General features: G+C 39.6%; 1 protein-coding gene across 1 annotated transcript in view; it reads left to right on the top strand.

Annotated features, from left to right (window-relative positions):
* Positions 1-642: 642 nt before the first annotated feature.
* The window catches only part of PALS1 (protein associated with LIN7 1, MAGUK p55 family member), a 56,272-nt gene continuing 38,508 nt past the window's right edge, over positions 643-18,406 (top strand). The window contains exon 1 of the mRNA XM_074149271.1: positions 643-781. The gene's annotated coding sequence lies outside the window, so the exon portion shown is untranslated. The remainder of the gene's footprint in view (positions 782-18,406) is intronic.

Genomic DNA, 18,406 nt, shown 5'->3' with positions numbered 1-18,406 from the left:
CCTCCCTCCGCTCTCCCAAAGGGAGACTAGGCTCTCAGAGGAAACATTTTTCTTACTACAACAGGCCCCAGCCTGGCTGGGGCGTTCAAGCTTGGGTTGCAGCTTCAGCAGGAGTACGCGGAGATGGGGGGGATGATGATAAGGGTGAAGGAGAAAGGGGCTGCAGTGGCATGGAGAACCCGGGGCACACACCAGCCACAACGGGCAGCAGAAGAGCGGGCAGCACGAGGCAGCTGGAGGTGGGAGAAGGACAGCGGAGGCCGCAGGCTGGGTAGGGAGCTGCCTCTCCAGGGTGTGGAGTGCTGCAGTGGAGAGGTGGGACACGACTGCGGGAGGATGGACACAGGGAAACAGTGCCAGGTCGTCCGTGTCCTCAAACGAACGCTGAGGAAAACCCCACCCCGCCATTCCCAATCACGACCGCGGCGGTAGCCCCGCCCCGCCCCGCCCGGCCGGCAGAGGGCGCGCGCGCTCAGCTGGCCCCGCCCGCCCCCGGTCCCGTCGGGCGGCCGGAGCGGCGCCGTCCGGCTCCTTGTGGGGGCGGCCCCGCGCCTGCGCGGCTGGGCCCGGCCGGGCGGGGTGGGGAGGGGCGGGGCCGGGCGGCCGGCGCTGCGAGCGGGTGAGGGGGGGCTGGGCCGGGCCGGGCAGGGCCGGGCTGGGCTTGGCGGCGGCTGCGCAGCTCAGCGGGGGCTGCGGCCGGGTGGCTCCGCGGGGTGCGGGCGACCGTGACTTCCAGCCAGCGGCGGGGTCAGAGCGTGTCAGCGGCGGCGAGGGAAGGACGGTAAGCGCAGCCCCCCCGTTGCCGCGCACAGCGTGTTAGCAACAGGTTCCGCCGCGGAGCCGCCAGCCTTGGCTCGCCGGGCAGCCTCCCACGGCGCCCGCGCAGGCCTGGGGGTCCGGCCGGGCCTGGGCCGAGCGGGGCGGCGGGGCCGAGCCAGGCTGGGCGGCTCTCTGGGGAGCCGCGTCGGTCCCCCGCGCCCCGCCGGGCGACGGCTCGGGCTGTGCCCTGGCGGCGGAGCCTCGGCCGGGAGGGGCGGCCCTGGCCGCTGCGGCTACAGGTGCCTACGCCGCGGGGCGCCCGGAGCCGGCGCCGCTGTCGGGGAGGCGAGGGGCGGCCGGCCCCTCCGGAGAGCTGCAGCCGCGACTGCCGCCCTCCCGCGGGGCTGCTGCCGGCTTAGGCCCAGAAGTTGTGAGAAAACCCTCCCGTCTTTGGCTTTTTGCTTCCTCTGCGTGATTATGGGGGGGGGTGGTGATGGTGGGGGTACTTGAGTTTTAATGAGGGGAGAAACTTGAGGCTTCCTCCCCCCCACCACTTCTGATCTGGCAGCTCCGTGAAGAGCTTACCTTGTACTGATTTATGAAGCTTTGCAGGGCTAAGTTAAAGTAGCTTGAATATGAGCGGCTTCCAGCGTGTTTTGTAGTCAGCAGTAGGTGATGCACACACTGGCTCGTAACTGCTTGCTTTTCAGAAAGGCTGCGCTGATCCTGTTCTGGTGGTGATGCCCTCCTGACTGAGGGACCGGGGCTGGGTTGTGGTAGAGACTCTACAGGCAAACAAGAAAGAACACTTTGAGCTTTGTAAGACAGACTGCTCAGGAAAATTGAATTAGCTTGTCTTTTTTTTTTGAAAAACCATTTAGAAAAAAAATCTCTGTAAACCAGCAATATTCTTTGATGTCTCACGTGAGACAGATCCCTGAAAAAGAACTTAATGAGGAATAGTTAAGGGATAGATGCTAGCTAATGCTGTGAGGGTTTTTTATTTTAAAAGGTAATTCTTAAAGCCTCTTTAATGGAATTATTTGGGCATAAACTAGCTCCATAGTTCACTCACTAGAACAAAATACTTACGTTCTATGTAAGTGATGATAAATAGTTGGCTGCAGTCAAACTTCTAGAAGTGACGGGTGGTGATCTTTTTCTGTCTCCTGCTTCAGTGTAAGGCTTCCTATGCCTTAAAGGGACCTGTCTGTCTTTTTTGGAGGATTGAGGTGTTTTTCCTGAATTTGTCAAAAATGGGTTACCTTTGAATTGTCTTTAATTGGGCATCTGAACCTGCAGTCATTGTATTTTAAGCTGTACTCTGAATTTTCACAAACAGTACTTTTTTTTTTTTTCTTATAGTCATCTTAGAGCTGTTATTACAAATCTAAACGTCTAACACTTTAGAGTCTGGCTGGTTTATACATATGTGACCTGTTTTTCAACATGCTGTGATCCAAAAAAACCCCAAACATTATTTCACATGTTAAAAACTTAAGTAATGGTTAGTATTGTAGATTTAACAAGGCATCAAATACTTATATCGCAGCACTTTCTGAACCACTATTCTAGAATGTTAAATTGAGTTAACAGTACTATTAATAAAGTAATACGGAGTTAAGTGTTAATACATGACTACTTAGCTCTTTTCAAAGTAGCTCTTTCAGCTTTTACATCCTTTCACTGTGTGTCATGTTGCCTTGCAATGTATGGAATAGCAGTGGATGGTAGTTTTTGCTATATAGAATTAGGGTATGGTAAAGATGGTAGTTTTACTTAGTCTTTAGTAAATTTCAGTTCAAAAGATCTGAACTTACTGAGAAATGTTCAAAATAGTTCTTCACTAGAAAGAAATACAGCTGCCTTAGGAATCTACAGGAGTTACTCAGGCCGTTGAGGGGTGTCAGGCAACTTTCATTACCACAGCAATACGTGATGTGAAGTAGTAAAAATGCAGTGTAGAGGTTAGCATACATACTGAGGGTTATGGACACAGAAAGCCTAATGTAGTCTGAAGTTCATATGTGACCATGTATTTTCCCATGTAAATAACGATATTTTCATAACAATTCCATTTGCTGCTTTTTAATTAAAATCTCTTGCTACAGTTTGAAGTTGTAGGCTTTAAAAAATCCTGCGGCAGCTTTAGATGCAAATTCTGTTATGATGTCTCCTCAAAGACTGGATCTTAACATCAAATGCTATCAGTTTTAGCTACCTGTTTCAGCTGCTCTTTTTTTTTTTTTCTGGTTTACACTTTTGATTAAGTGCATTCCTGTTAGCGTTAGCCTTCAGTGTTCTAAAAACCTAAGATTTCAAACAGCCTGCTACTTAGGTAACAGGATTTGTATTTGTATTCATATGTCATGTTTAAAATTCTTCAATGTTCTAGCAACTGGCTTTTTTTTTTTTAAAGTACTTTCTTAATGTCACAGGTAGCGTTGCAGAAAGGCTTGACATTACGGTATTTGGAACAGTAGAGTAATTACTACCTTGGTCATTCATCAGAAAACCTCAAGACTTTTTGTAAATATTAATTAAATACTGCTGCATTGTTTTCCTTTTATTAACAGTGAAGATAGGTATTTTTATATTTGAAAAGGTTTGCCTGTGTGTCTGTGATAGAAAACTCATTTGGTGGAAACAGTTTATACTGTGGTTTAAAATCGGGTATGGTGGCAAAGTGATTCTTCTAGTATAATTACCTACTTTGGAGCTTTCTTCAACCCAGCAGTTCTGACAAAAGTGTTTTATGTACTCATCCTCCTTTTTGCGTTCCTAATATTGCTATATGACAAAATATTTTAAGTACAGTTCAGACTCAAGTATGAAGCAGAACTATAAACAAAAAGAGGAAATTATAACTACGTAAGTAGTTTATATACCAGGCTATTTTAATGTAATTTCTGGGGTTTTGGTGGGTTTTTTTGGGTTTTTTTTGTTTTTTAACCAGAGGTGATAAACTGTCTATGTCTTGTTGGTAAAGACTTGTTTTATACTGCAAGGGTGTCTGATTGCATTCTAATACATAGCTGTGTGGGAAGAAAAAAATGCTGTAACTCTCAAAGCTTGCATCAGTTAAATTAGAAAGCAAACAGAGATACCGTTAGTAATGCACAATTGTACAAGGAATGCGTCTATTCTGTAAAGCAGGAAACGCAGAAAGGCCTAATCTTGCACTTTTCTTTTTTGGCTGAAATAGGATGTGATGTTGCATTTCTTCACAAATAGGTAAATGGTTTGAGTACCTGCCTGGTATGTTGAGATTTGGGTTCAAATCCCTCTGCTTTTGGAGGGAACTTGAAACCCCCATCTGTCAGTTCCCAAGGGGAATGCCTTAACTGCTTGGCCACGGAGTGGGTGTGAGGTACTTCCAGACTCTGGCCAGATTCATTCTTGAGGAGTAACATTCCCTTAGGAAGGGAGTGAATGGGGTATGTAGCCCAGGGACTGGCTGGCAAGAAGCGTGATCGAGTACAAATTGATTCGAATCCAGGTCTCCTTGTTACAGGCCAAGTGTTGAAACACTGGATGCAAGAAGTTTCTATTTTTTTTTTCCTAGCATGGTGTGAAATTCTGGAGACTTAAACCTCTGATCTTTCTCTTTATTCTTGGCTGACTTGGCCAATTCCTACTCATGTTGAGTATTAGACATTTGAACAGCATCTGTAATGTGCCCTTTTCATTGTAGAACGGATCTTGTTTGCTTATCTGTGGGTTGTGGAGTCTAATAGGTGGCATGATGTTTAGATTATCTTGTGGATCTAATTCTGCTCCCTTACAAGATGCCAAATAATTAGAAAAATGTAATTATTTCAACATACCTGTAATTATTATCTGTTATATAAAGATCACCTTGGTGCCTTGTGTTTCATTAAGTGATTTGCCTTTTGCATCATGAGTATGTTCTCGTTGGTCATAATTGTCTTCTAAAGAAAAATGAGTAAGAAATAGTTACTGGGACTTTATGTTAACATTTTTAATACTTGATTTTGCCTCTTGTCTTTCATTTTTTAAATTTCTTCCCTAGGATTAGAGAAAAGACTTGACAGTTGATATGTGTGACAGTGCAGCTAATGGTTGTTAATCATAAACTTTAGTATCTGAATTTGCTATACTTTATCAGCATAGAAAATAAACTCGTCTCCTGCAAAATTCTATCAAATGAATAGATGATATAATAGAAATTCTGGAAAAAAGATAGTTCTTAAGAAAAATAAGATAGGAACTAAACCCTAGGTTTCATTCTTGTCTTGCATCATGATTCATCTTCGGGGGAAACTGTTGAAAGGTCATACTCTGTTATTTGGCCATAACAGAAGATTCAGAAGACTCTCAAATGTTTTGATTGGTGTTTTGGTTTGTTTTTTGGGGGGCAAGGGAGAGTTGAGGAGGAAGTAGTTTAGAACTAGGAATGATTTCTGGTAAAGATACATTAAAAGTGTTAGGACAGTTAAGCAATCCTTTTCAAAAGGTATTAGGAGTAATCAAGTGTGCTAATAGTCAGTATGTTAACATCTAAAGCACATACCTGTGTATGTGCATCAACCATTGGGTGAGTAGTCAGTGTGAACTGTCTTATTTTCATCATGTGACGTTGTTCTGTGGTATCTTCAAGCTCTTTAGAAAGTTGAATTCAGCAAAACTAAAGCCCGTTGATAACTGGGAAGTGCCAGTGCAACCTCAGCAGCTGCTCTTTGACCTGGCAATGGCACTGGGAGGTGGCTGTATGCATTCCGAGTCTGTTTCTAAGGATAAATCGTGTGTCTTTTCAAAATCGGGACGAAGAAGGTGGAAAAGAGGTATTCATTTAGGTACCAGTAGTGTTCAGTGGAGTTCTGACTACAAATGTGTGTGATCAAAAGAGGACAACATATACTAGTGTCTAAAAGAGTCATTTCTTGTTTCAACAGTATATGATAAAGATTGCCAGTGATAACGTGTGTGTGAGCTGTTGTTAGCAGTGTGATGGCATAGGAGGGGCTTGTGTTTAATGAGGTGTATACGAAAGAATAACCTTGTTCAAGGATTAAGGCAGGTAAAATATAACTAGTATGATGCCTTGGTAAAAACACTATTGAGAGAAATTACTTCACTTTTGAAGTTTCCCATCAACTGTTGGTTTCCCTGGAGCCAAATCTTGTTCTTGGTTTTGGGTGGCAGAGAGATCAGCAGCCAGCTCTTACCTGAATATTCAAGTGTAAACCCAAGTGTTCTTTTAACTGTGAAGATCATCCCAGTTAAGGTCAATGAAGGTAGTATGCTTTGGTAACACCTTGTCTGTTAATTACTTTACAAGTTAGTCCTCAGTGTGGCAGAGGAGGAATCTAGGGAGGGAAGCATGTTTTTCTGCATGATGATTGTGGTACTGAGTTAAATTCTTCAGCACAGCAGATATTTCCTTCAGCACAGCAACTTTTTTTTATAGGATGTGATATCTTTGTGCATAAAACTAAGGCTTGACCTTAATATTGGACCATGCAGTGTCGTCATTGATAACTTGTGGTCACTGTTGTTTGTCTTGTTTTATCAAATTGCCATTGAGTTGTCAGCTGCTGTTAATGAAACTTGAGGTAGGTTAATAATGGATTAATCCAGTGCACCTTCACTAAGAAAATTAAAGTTGCTTTTGTAGAAAAACTGTTATAGATAACTGCATTGTGCACCGTAGAAATTAACTGTATGTCTTGGCTAAGAGAACATGTTGCTAATTCCTCAGGTATGTCCTATTTTGTAAATGTTTGCTCATGTCTGAAGACGAAGCTTATGCTTTCGGGTTAAGCATCCAGAGATTTCAAACAGATGAGAGTTGGGATTGTATTAGTTTGTGTTATATTGATTATACTTCTTACGTATGTATATTCTTGTTTTCAGAAAGCAAATCTCTTCTTCCCGATGTCTGAAAGGGCATATGATTGTCAGCAGACAAACTTAGTCCTGTGTTAGTGGGAGAACATAGCATTAGTGTACATCAAGTGCTTTCTGCAGAATCATTTCCTGTAGGATCAAGCGGTGATGGAATTGTTTAGTGCCACTATGCAGTGGCATTTACATTTTGTTTGAACAGTATTAGAAGTTCTCAAATGCAGAAGGGAACTGAGTTGAAATTTAACTGGATATATGTATTTAAAGGTGGTGATTGTTGTTGTAGGATGACTAAAACCAACACGATGCAAGGTCTTACCATTTCATTTTTTTTCCAGTAGTCAAGATGTGTTCTAAATTAATAACCTAATTACTTACAGGGAGGAATTCGCACAGTGTCTTACAATGAGGTAAAAGCTGATCAGCTCGGCGTTGTCTTGTTGGGCTGAGTAAATGACTTATGAGCCCAGCAGTATTTGTTTTGATTTTGACCAGTGGAATAGTCTGTTTTACTTTTTTTTAAGAGTATAAACAATACTAAGAATCCATTTGAGCTTAAGTTTTTGTTAGATTTGTAAACTTTTTCTACTGAGTTATCACTTCGATTCTTGCCTGTTCATAGAATATCCCATCTAGTGTGTGTTGAGATCTTCTTTCCAGACTTTCCATCAACTACTTACTGATAAAATGTGTTGCTTCAAGCTGATAGGATGAGAGCTAGCTAGAGCTTTGAAGAGGCCAGTTACCTGGCTTCATTGGAAGGTCGCAACCTGAGGATTCTGGAGTCGGGTGGACAATTTTGTACCTTTTAGCCTACTTAAATTTCTTTATTTGTTGCTTCATCAAGCAAGATAAAAAGATTAAGGACTGAAAGTGTATCCCAAGGAAAGCTAGGAACCCAAAACGTACATGTCACTTGTCCTTCTTCCCAGAAGAAAAATTCCTGAGGATGGCTTTAAGAAAACAGAACAGGCGAAAAGCTATTTAAGACTGCCTATTTTGACTATTTTGTAGATCACTACTTTCTCTAAGGTTTTGCCAATTTTCAAGTAAGGAGAAGTCAAAATGAAGTGCAATGAAGAGCTATTTCTTCTTGACTGAAAATGAGAACTCTGCATCTGATTATATGATGCTTTAAAGCAGCAGTTAAGTGTTATTTAGATTTATTGCTTGGGAAGTAATTTTTAGGTTAAACTTTTTTTATATCAATGTCTTGTTTAGACTAGTAAGCTTATTGCTGTTAGGGAGTAGTTATATGATGAATTTTGAAGAGTCATGATACGTTGTTTTTCCTTAGGTGTTTCCTGGTTTAGTATGAACTTCTTATAGTTTTGCCACTTCATTTTTTGGCTACTTTTCTGTTGCTTGTTTTCTTGTATTCTTTCCTTCTGCAGACCTTCAAACATAAGTCTTTCTCAGAGTTGAGTCTCTAAATGGCGAAGATGAACAACACTGGGTCATGAAGGCAGCCAGTACCAGCGTGTTCAAAGAAGGGGTTATACAGATTCCTGGACAGCAGATCCATTGACAGATACATTTAATGGTTCATAATGGAATAGTCAGGGGTGTACCATCTGATGTTCTTCAGCAGTTGAACTTGTGGATACACAAGTTATCCCTAAAGAGCATGTCTGGTTGCCGCTGTTGGAGTTCTGGGCTTGATGGACCACTTGTCTGACTCAGTAGGCCATTTGTGTATTATCCTAAACAGCTAGAAACCATGTTTTACACAGTACTGAAATTTGTTCTATGGAAATGTGGTACATTATCCCAACCAGAAGCTGTGCTGCACTGGGCTACAGGCGTGTAACAAGCTGATGGGGCTTGCTGGTTGATTGTTTTGAAAAACAGAGGAACTGAAGAGCTGGGAAATCCCAGCAAGATAATAACAAAAATAATACAAAACCAATATAATAATACATTAACTGTGAATTCCTCTCTACAAGTATGTCATGTTTGGTCTCTTTTGGGGTGCTGTGTTGCTGGCTCAATTTTGATCAGTGAGCAATGCGCAAAGCTAGGTGGGGCCCGCTGTTATAAATGCATCTGCGTGACGCTGAGGTGAAATTTATATTATGGGCTTGTTTGGAAAAGTAGAGGAATCCTTAGAAGCTAAAAACCTCAGTTTAAGGTGGGTGGGAGGAGACAATCTTCAGAAGTGAACGTTTAGGCCTGCTTATTATGTACAAGCTCTTTTTGAAGCCTTGAGTGTGGTTTCCGTAGCTGGTCAGTGGTGGTTCTTAATTTATAAGTCTTATATGAAGCGTTGTATGTGTTCAATCCTAATAAAAAGTACTAGGGTGATAACTGCACAGTAGAAGTTTTAAGAATTTTACTTAATAGGTTGTATAAAATCTTAATAGGTTCTATAAAATCTGAAATGCCACTTCTATAGTAGTAAAGTGTTAAATATTTGCATGTATGTTTAAGTTTAAAACCCGAGTTGCAAACTTGAATTTATGTATACTTCATCCCTTAAGCCAGTTTCTGACTTCTGTTGGTGAGAACTTCATACAGTTTCTCCTTCTGTTAATATTTTTAAAGTATTTTCTATACAAATATTTAATGAATGCAGCTGCATACCTAAGTGGCTGGGTAGTAAATGTAGGCTAGTTTGCGTTCCCTCTTAAGTGCACACTCTTGTCAAATCTTAGAAAGATATTTAACACTGGTCTTTTGGTATTACGTGTGCTAGTGCTGCTTGTAACTTCTGTAGTTGGGACTGCACGTGATAATTAAAATTCCATGCAAAACCTCAGTTCTTGATTTCTTAAAGCTAATTTAAATTTAAGTATTTAGCCTTTAAGGTACGTAATATGACTAATTGGTGTCTCTGAAACTTAATTACTAATTGTTCAACAGTTTAAATCATGCTTTTGATGCTTTTTTTGGCAAGAGTATGCTTTTTTTTTTTTATTCTTGGATGGATTTGTGACAGGTGGCACGTCTGATTCTGGCTACTTCAGAAGAAATTTAGATTGCAACTATAGTTGTGGAAAATTTTGCCAGATTTGGTGATGTCAGGTTTTTTACCTTTCCCTGTTCAGCTCCTCTGCTGTAGTTCATCATTTGCAGAATTAGCAAAAGTACTTGTCCTCAGTTGTTTCAGTTCATAGTGTAATATCTGAGAGAGGGGACCCAAACTAAGATGCTGGTCTTAGTACTGAAGTGGCTGAGGTGTCAGCACACGTTTCCATCTGCCAACTCTGCTTTTGGTATCAGTGACTTCTGATGGGAGCAGAGTTTACAGCCGAGGATAGTAACTTAATCTGCTACAACAAGATTTGCTAGAGCTTGTCTATCAACGTCTTTAATTTAAGCTTGCTGTTCTCTCAGCTCAGCCTGTTACACAGTCTTATTTTCTTCTTTATTTGAAAAAAATAACACAAGAAGAAATAATAATGGGTCTTATTTTACCATCTCTTTGCAACAAATTCCATGTCTAACTTCTGACCTGTATTTTGAGGAAACCCATAAGCAATCAAGCATATTACTGCTGACCATTACAGCATTGCAGGTATCGTGATTCATATATCATAATATATTAGTATATTCTTACAGGTATATTTCTGAAAAATTTTATTTAGCAGGTAAAATTTGCACTGACTTTGGTTTCCAGACTTGCAGTGTAGAACCATCCAGAAACGCACTACGTCAATTCAATATACACCACCACAGGGTGTGCAAAACCAAAAGCAAAATAGAGACATTGTAAATAATGGTAAGACCTATTACTGGAAGTCAGACTGAAATACTGTGCATGGGAACTATTTGAATTGGTGCTTGAAGTTTAGAGGAATAAGAAAGCATTAGAAGTATGTTTATGGGTTTAGTTTGTTAAAACTTAAAGTTCTCTAATAAATACCCCTTGTTTGTATTCAAAATTCCAGAACCGGTCTTGAAAGAATATAGGTGCATACTTAGAATGATTTGAGTTAATGGAGCGCGAAGATATTCATAAATCTTATTGACCTCAAATAACAGATTCTGATTTCAGTACGTAATTTCTTAAGTGATTTTTTTTTTTTTTTTCTGGAACAGCATATTTTTAATCTGCAAATGTTTGCAAAATATCTGGACATAGTTTTTTCTCTCTTCATAAATTTTGAATTCATCAAGAATGAGGTGGTTTTGAATGTTGATTCTGTTGGATGTTCTTCTCTAGATAAATCTGAGTAAATACTTTTCTAATATAAAATGTCGACTGGCTTCAGGTTGAAAATACATAGCAGATAGATAAGTGTCTTCCAACCGATTGGTCATTTGGAAAAGGGCACGTGAAGCTTTTGGTTCAAGTTCCAAAGCTCCTGGAAGCGGTGGATGAAGGGTGAGCATCTGTAGGATACCTAAAACTTCCCAAACTGTGGAATACCTAAACCTTCCTAGTTTTGCTCTATTATTTCTGCTTTGCGAAAATAAATTTTGTTATTGCAGGCATTGTAGCCTTGGTAGGGCTGGAACAGAATTCTCTGCTTGCATTGCTGAGATGATTTGCAGTCTCTGGGGACCAGAGAACTACAACTCTTCTCAAATGCTTTCTTTAAATTGAGCGGGAAAAAAAGTGTTTTATTTAACAGAGTGCCTCTGGTAAACAGACAGAAGGATAAAAATGATTGCTTTGATTTCAAAAGTTGTAAATTTCTGCAGCTTTAAAGCAAAGATTGTTGAGTTGACTTGGAAAATTGAATGCATTATTATAAGTATTGGGCTTCCTGGGTGATTAGTCTGTGGTTTCCATTGGTAATCACTAATGGCAGCTGCATTGATTATTTTCAAATGGATTTAAGGTATAGTCTAACCTAAATGGCATTGTAATAATTCAATTTGAAGTGACAAAACAGAAATAATGGACAATAGATAATCTACATCCCAAAATTTGTTTCTGTTTGCCAAGTAGCTGATAGTAAAAAATAATGATAAAATTTAGAAACTCCACCAAGACTCTCAGAAAATCAGATATACCTGCTTTGATTTGCCTCACTAACACAGTTGGTTGATTTGGCACTGAAGATTAAACCCAGTGACCGGACTTGCCAGTTGATTGCTCTGAGTAATTGGCATGTGAACAGTGTTGCAGCTCTTGTTCAGGAGGTCAGTATTTTTCTTCTGACAGTATTTGAAAGGTGATTGTTGTTTTATATGCTCAGGTTCCAAACAAAATAGTAAGGTCACTGTAGTGTTCTTGGCCTGTTCAAGAAAAGTCTCTGGGTTTTTTTGGGTTCTTTTTTCTTCCCTACTGAAAAAAAGTCAGTATTGAGTGCTTCCTTAGGGCAAAAACCTATGTTCTCACTCTGCAAAATTAGAAAGCAGAATCCTGGAACCTTGGGTTTTTTCCTAGCATCATACAGAGTGCATGTAATGAGTGCCCAGAGGGGTGGTAGAAAAGAAAGTAATGTGCAGAGCTGCTAATAAAAAACTTCTGTCTGTGGGGTATTAGTAAAATCATCAGAGGAGCTGCTTTCCAGTATGGTACCAGTGCTGTTCGCAGTGTGCCTGCTGGGTTAGAAGTTGGGCTAACCTATTGAACTTTTTAGAAAACTAGTACTGCATCATCTCTCTGCTACCCTCTTTTGATTTCTAGGCCTAGGTAAACTCTAAAGCCCAAAGGCTTGCTTTTGTACTTTATGACAAATGGAAAATCTAGGCCTGCAGCATCTGCTGTTACTTTTTGAACTTTCTTACTTCAACAAAATTTAAGTATTTCCAAAACTGATTTTACTGCCTTAGAATGTGACATTTCAATTTGCAGTTAAAATACTGTATTAATAGTATTTTCAGTCTACTGAACTTTGCCTGAAAGACCGTGTTAAATGGCTTCATAATTAGATTATATTGTATCTGTAGGAACAGCAGTTGCATGTTGTAGTGAGTGAAAGAATTTAAGGTTGGTGCCCAGACAGTAGCCTACCCACCTGGCCAGGACCCTGCAGAGCCGTACTGCAGGATGCGCTGGAGTGTCAGAGAGGCAGCAATCTGTTGTCTGAGACCTGCTGTCTTTGCTCATGATTAAAATGCATGTATCTGGGCTAATAAGTTGTCAGGAACTTAGGGAGCCTGGCTAGCGTAGCACAGACAGAAATTAAATTCAGCATGTTTTATTAATTTCAGGTCACTATCAGTTGTACTGGACTCGGAACCTTCACAGTGTCACTTGATTTTTTTTTTTTATTTTATTTTTTTTTTAATTTTTTTGGTCTCTGTTTTGTCCTCTAAACTCATATCTGTGGGCTTTGTCATTATGCAAAGTTTCACGGTCTCTTATTGCTTACTGGGAATGTTGACTAAAATATTTTTATTACAGATTTAAAATGTATTTTATTTCAGCCATTATACTGAGTGGTACTTTGAAAATTGTGCTAGAAAACTGTTTTAAATTGACCTGCAGTTGTGTCAGAGCTCTTGATTAGACTCACTCACCTAGTCCTGTGGTGAAAAAAAATAATTACTGGTTGGAAAAAAATTGTTGAGAGAATCTGAGGTCCTGATACCTCTCCCCTTGAGCTGGGGAATGGAGGGAACCAGCAGCCCTGCCCTAACCATTCTGTTTAGCTGCTATAGCTGTGTGATGGGTTGACTGGAATTAACATCCTTGTATTTGGATGTCTTTTTCAGTTTACACAGCTATTTGGATTCTTTTGTGCACGGTCCGTAATAAAATCTCAAAGTAATGACTTTTGTAAGCAAACCAGTTTTTGGTCTAACTTTTGTTGAATAGCCTGTTGTTCTTTTAGTTAAAAATGCATGATTTAACTTCTGTAGCCTGTTCCTCATCTGTACATCCTTTTGTGTGTTTTCTTACTTCGTTGCATGTGTAAAGTTTGTCTCTCTATAGTTTACCCTAGACCCTTTTGGTTCTTTTAAGAAAATGAGGAAAACCTCTTCCGGGTGAAGGTGTGCATTGTTTTCTTTGTATGAGAAAAAACTGATATGTGTTGATTGATTTATCTTAGCAGAGACTAGTCTAGTTTCATTTTTCATTTCAAGTATTTTCCTCATAATGTGACCTAATACATTTGAAAAAAAATTCCACTAATGACAGATAACTTTAAACAATCTGCAACAATTCAGGTAGCCATCAAGAAAATAGTGCTTAAATTGTAGCCTTATTTGCACTGGGTGGCATTATTGGATTGCATTCTAATTAATCCTATAATTCTCATTTTTACCAGAGCCCAAAATCTCCCATTTGTAAGTGGGATCCAAAACTCCTAGTCCTAAATCCACATTTTTAAATTTCTTCTGAAATTGAGAGAAATGGTAGCATTCACTGCCATCCTCCTTTCTAGCTGACACGCAGGGGAAGCATGTCTCTTAATTTTCTGTTACCTTTGGGTACTTCTCTTTTCCTGAAACATTTGTTGTTGATCACACAGCACTGTTCTGGAGTGATTTTGGATTATATTTGTTCTTTCACCTAAACACGTGCACACATGGAATTTTCTTGTACACGTTTTGTCTGGTTTTTTGGGTATAAACTGGCTCTTCTACACCCAATAAGAGTTGGTAACAATTCAGCTTTTAAAAATCTGTAACTGGTCAAAAATAGCGGTCATTTTGAAGTTGAAGACAGACCAATGTTTTTGTGCAGATGATCTCACATTAGAGCTTTTTACTTCTGAGAATGGGAAGTATCTTTCTCCTGGGTTTGTTTTCTGCTGTTTTATTCCACTAAGCTGCCTTACAGAGTGCTATAGTGATGCCAAAGCCAGTGTAAAATAAGTGAGGAAAGGGGTTTGGAATAAGGTGAAGGTTGTCTTCATCTTGCAGAATCATATCCTGAGCTCAAGCAGGAAAACTGGTAGGAAGAAGTAGACGCTGTAACTCGGGATTGTTCTGAAATGTGCGTGTTGAGGCACAGGTGGTGTGTAGTGTTGCATCCTGAAGTTTTCCAGTTGTGCTGCTCCAGTGCATTGTGAGAATTTGCTGCAGTGAAATCTTGAAAAAGAATGTTTAGGAAAACTAGTTTTCTGTTTCAGCTGGTCAGGTCTCCTCAAATTGCTAGGCAAGAGAAGGACCAAGTATTTTCAAGCTTTTCAGTGGTGAAGCATGGACATAGAGTAACTAGAGTTCTTGCTGCCTGTCAGACACTAGAGATGTGTATGGTTAGGATCTGGATGAAGTTTCTCAACTGAAACCCCTTCTGTAAACCTGGCTGTCTCTTAGGGTAACTGCACTGAAGGCCTAAGCCCGTTGTGCTTTTGTTACAGCCCTGGTGCTTCACAGTGATATTTGGAGTTTTCTCTGCAAAACGTGCTGCTTTTTCCTGTTGCACCAGACTAGGTTGGTATGGTTTATATATACATACATAACATTTCCAGTTTAATTTTCACCACATTTCTTACACTTAAATCAGTAAAATACTTGTTCTTTCCATCCCCCTGTCTTCCAGAGGAAACAGAGTTTGTTTCCAGTGGATGACAGCTTTCAGTCTTTGCTGTTACTCTTTGGCTGACCTGTTTGATCTGAAAAACTTGGTGTAAAGACAGTGGCAGCTTCCCAAGCAGTGTATAGAAATGCTGATATTGACACCTAGCCCCATATCCCTTTAGTGCTCTTGTTGTCTCTTCTGTCATCTTAGCCTTTTATACAAGCAGGAAATTTAGAGTAGTTCAACTTTGCTATTCTTTTGATTATTGCTTGAATGAAAAATTACTCATTTAGTTCTAGACTCCCCCCTTTTTCCTCCCTTGCATTTTCATTCCCTTGTCTGGCTTTTCTCAGGGAAAACCAATACCCATCCTTGCTAGCATTCATACTGTATGCAACTTCTGGTGGTGGTCTGTGGAGCAGCAATTGAAGTCTTGACACCTGGTTTTGCAACAGGGCAAGGCTGACAGTTTTGGGACAGAAGCACTGAGAATATTTCAAGCTGTCCTGACTGCCTCATCATGGTGAATGCCACTCTGGCATGATTTAGTAATCAGTTTTGCTTGGGATAAGTTCATAATTGTAACACTGTTTTTCTGGAATGCTTCAGTGTCATAGAGTCTTACCAGTGCGGTCTTGTCCATAAGACTGGTGTTAAATTACTGGTTTGTCTCCACCTCTAGAGGAAAACACCTGTCTGTCTGGTCATGGCATGGGAGGGCAGCATCCAGGATCATCATTCTGAGTAATACTTCCACTCGGAAGTTCATATTTTTACAGTTTTGTACATGTGAATTTAAGAAAGAAGTATCTTATGCATAGAGTGTTATGGTTCTTTTTATTCAAAGGATTAGTATAGTAAAATCTGTTAAAGGCTAATTTACTGAAGGCTTTATTCTTTAACCCAAAGTAGAACTGCCAAATATGCAGCTTACATTTATATAAGCTTAGTTGTGGGAAATTTAGCTCTAGGGTTTTGAATTTAATAGCAGTTTATCTTCAGTTGGATGGCATCACTGTGTTCTTACGAAGTTCACACTTCTAATAAGTTTCTTCCAAAGGAGTCAATACTATGGTTCATTTGGAATGCAACTAAATAATGATTAATGAAGATGCTGCTGCCTAAAGTGGCTATAAATGGCACTGTTTAAAGTTTATGTCATCGGGATTATTTTGGGACACCAAGTTCTTACTTTCTGAGTGAGAAGTACCTGATGACTGAGTTCTAAATATTGGGACAATAAAGTGTTGTCATGTTTTCTTTACAGAGATTTATCAGCTATATTGGTAATGCATATATACATGTTAACATCATTGGTACGTAGAACTTCTACAAACTTAATCTTGAGGTATTTGTTTAAGGGGTTGGGTGTGTAGGGTGATTCTTCTAAGTATTGCTCAATAACTTCTTTGAATGTATCCTTGATGTTCTGTGCCCTTTTGTATAATACCTATCCAATTTACTTTGCTGAGTGGTGAAATGTAAGGATATCCTGCGTTCATCAGTTGAAGGTGTTCTTCCTGTCTTCCCATTTCCCATTACAAAATATCTGAATTCCTGAGATCTGACATCAACACCAGGAGGAAACTTTGTCTGTTGTAGAGAAGTTTCTTTATCTTGCATCCATTAGATAGTCATATCAGGTAGAAGTGATGTCCAAATATCTTATCTCTCTTCTACTTTTCTGTTGAGAAACTTGTTTTGGGTGTTATAACAATAAAAAATACGTATGAAAGGTAAAGTGGGACCAATTAGAGAATTTTTAACTTGTAGAGAAAACTGGGAAGAACTGACTGGCTGTTCCTGGATTGTGATTTCCATTTTCTATTGCTATTAAAATTTTCTTTATTGTAGTGGATAGTAGTGGGTAATACAAGTTTATGGAACTAGTTTTAGTTGTCAGACACTTCAGAAAGTTTTAATAACAGGGCAAAATTTATGTTGGGGTGGGTTTTTTTTTTTTGAAAGAAATTGTGTACTCGTTAGTACAAGCAAGTGTAAAGTCTAGGTTAACATACCTTTCATTGTTTATCCATTTTGCTGGCACAAAATATTCAAGACGGTTGAGAATTTTTTGCTTATGCAGAAAATTAAGTGTTCAGCTTTCAACTTTCAAATTAGGGGTGGGAAGAAGGCTTTAAAGATGCTACCAAAGAAGGAAAAGGTTGTTTTTAAACAAAGTCTTTAACATTACTGTTTGAAGAGTCATCTTCAGCTTGATTAGTGTAAGAATTGAGGGAAAATACGTCCTCAAGTTCAAATGCTGTGTTGGAAGTTCATTGCACTAGAAGATTCAGTCCATGATCTTAGGCAAAGAGAAGCCTCTGTTGAATTCCACCTTCCTAGGTGTTGAATTTTTGTTCCTAGGCGTGATTTGAGAGTTCTGTGGAGTGACTTAAATCACTTAGCTTACCAATGTTTTTCCCTGACCTGTATAGTGTTGTTTAATATCTTAGTTCAACAGCTCAAGTGATGACATGGCTTTCTGGACAGAATTTCTGCACTACTACCCATGAAATAAGTTTGCCTCTCTTCACATGGAAAAGAGTCTTATGTTCCTGTTAGTTTATCACAATTTTCTGATCTTTTCTTAATAAAAAGAATACCTGCTTTAACAGGGTTTCAGAGCCTGAATGTACCTTCTTTGACTTAGCAGAAGAGTTGAACTGTGAAAGAGCTCTGCAGCCATGGTGTTTATGTTCTTGAATTCAGTTTGCAGAACTATGTTCCTGTCGGGATTTTATCTTAATTTGTGTAACTGATTGTTAACATTAGGCCCAAGAGTCCACTTACATTTCATAGGAGAGAAAAAAAACCTGTTTTTATAAGGTACAGAAAGTCTCTAATGTGATGTCTTGATAGCTTTGTGGAACTTTCTCAAGCATTTTTGTTACAAAGTCTAGTAAGGTAGGTTATTTACAAAGCATTTCATTTTCACATCCTATAGGGAAATTTTGATAATACTTCACGTAAAGACTTTTTCTGCAGGTGTTTTCTTCATGACCTGTGTTTTAAGTTACTAGATGGTGTAAGTTTTTTCAGCAGTCTTACCTTATAGTATGACCAAGGAATCAGCATGAGTTCTTCAGTCATGGTTGGCACTGTTCTCATAAGTTTAACAGATCTTTGTGATAAATATTGGAAAGGTTTGAAATAGGGTAATCTGTAATTTTTGTCCATTTCCAAGTGGTTACCCGTATGTGAATTCCATCGTATAGGTGTATGTATGCTTGATGTGGTAGTGCTTTTTATTTCTATTAGTGTTCGACCAGTAGGCGTACCATTTTATGCCTTCTGCTGCAAGCACTCAGAAAATTAAGATTTATCTCTGTTACTGCTGTCCACTGTAAAAAAAAAAAAAAAAAAAAGGGGGGGGGGGGCAAAAAAACCCAAGCTTTTTTGAGTTGTGGA

Source organism: Numenius arquata, chromosome 6 (assembly GCF_964106895.1).
Source record: "Numenius arquata chromosome 6, bNumArq3.hap1.1, whole genome shotgun sequence".
Classification (NCBI taxonomy): Eukaryota; Metazoa; Chordata; class Aves; order Charadriiformes; family Scolopacidae; genus Numenius; species Numenius arquata.
This window is presented reverse-complemented; position numbering and strand designations above follow the sequence as displayed.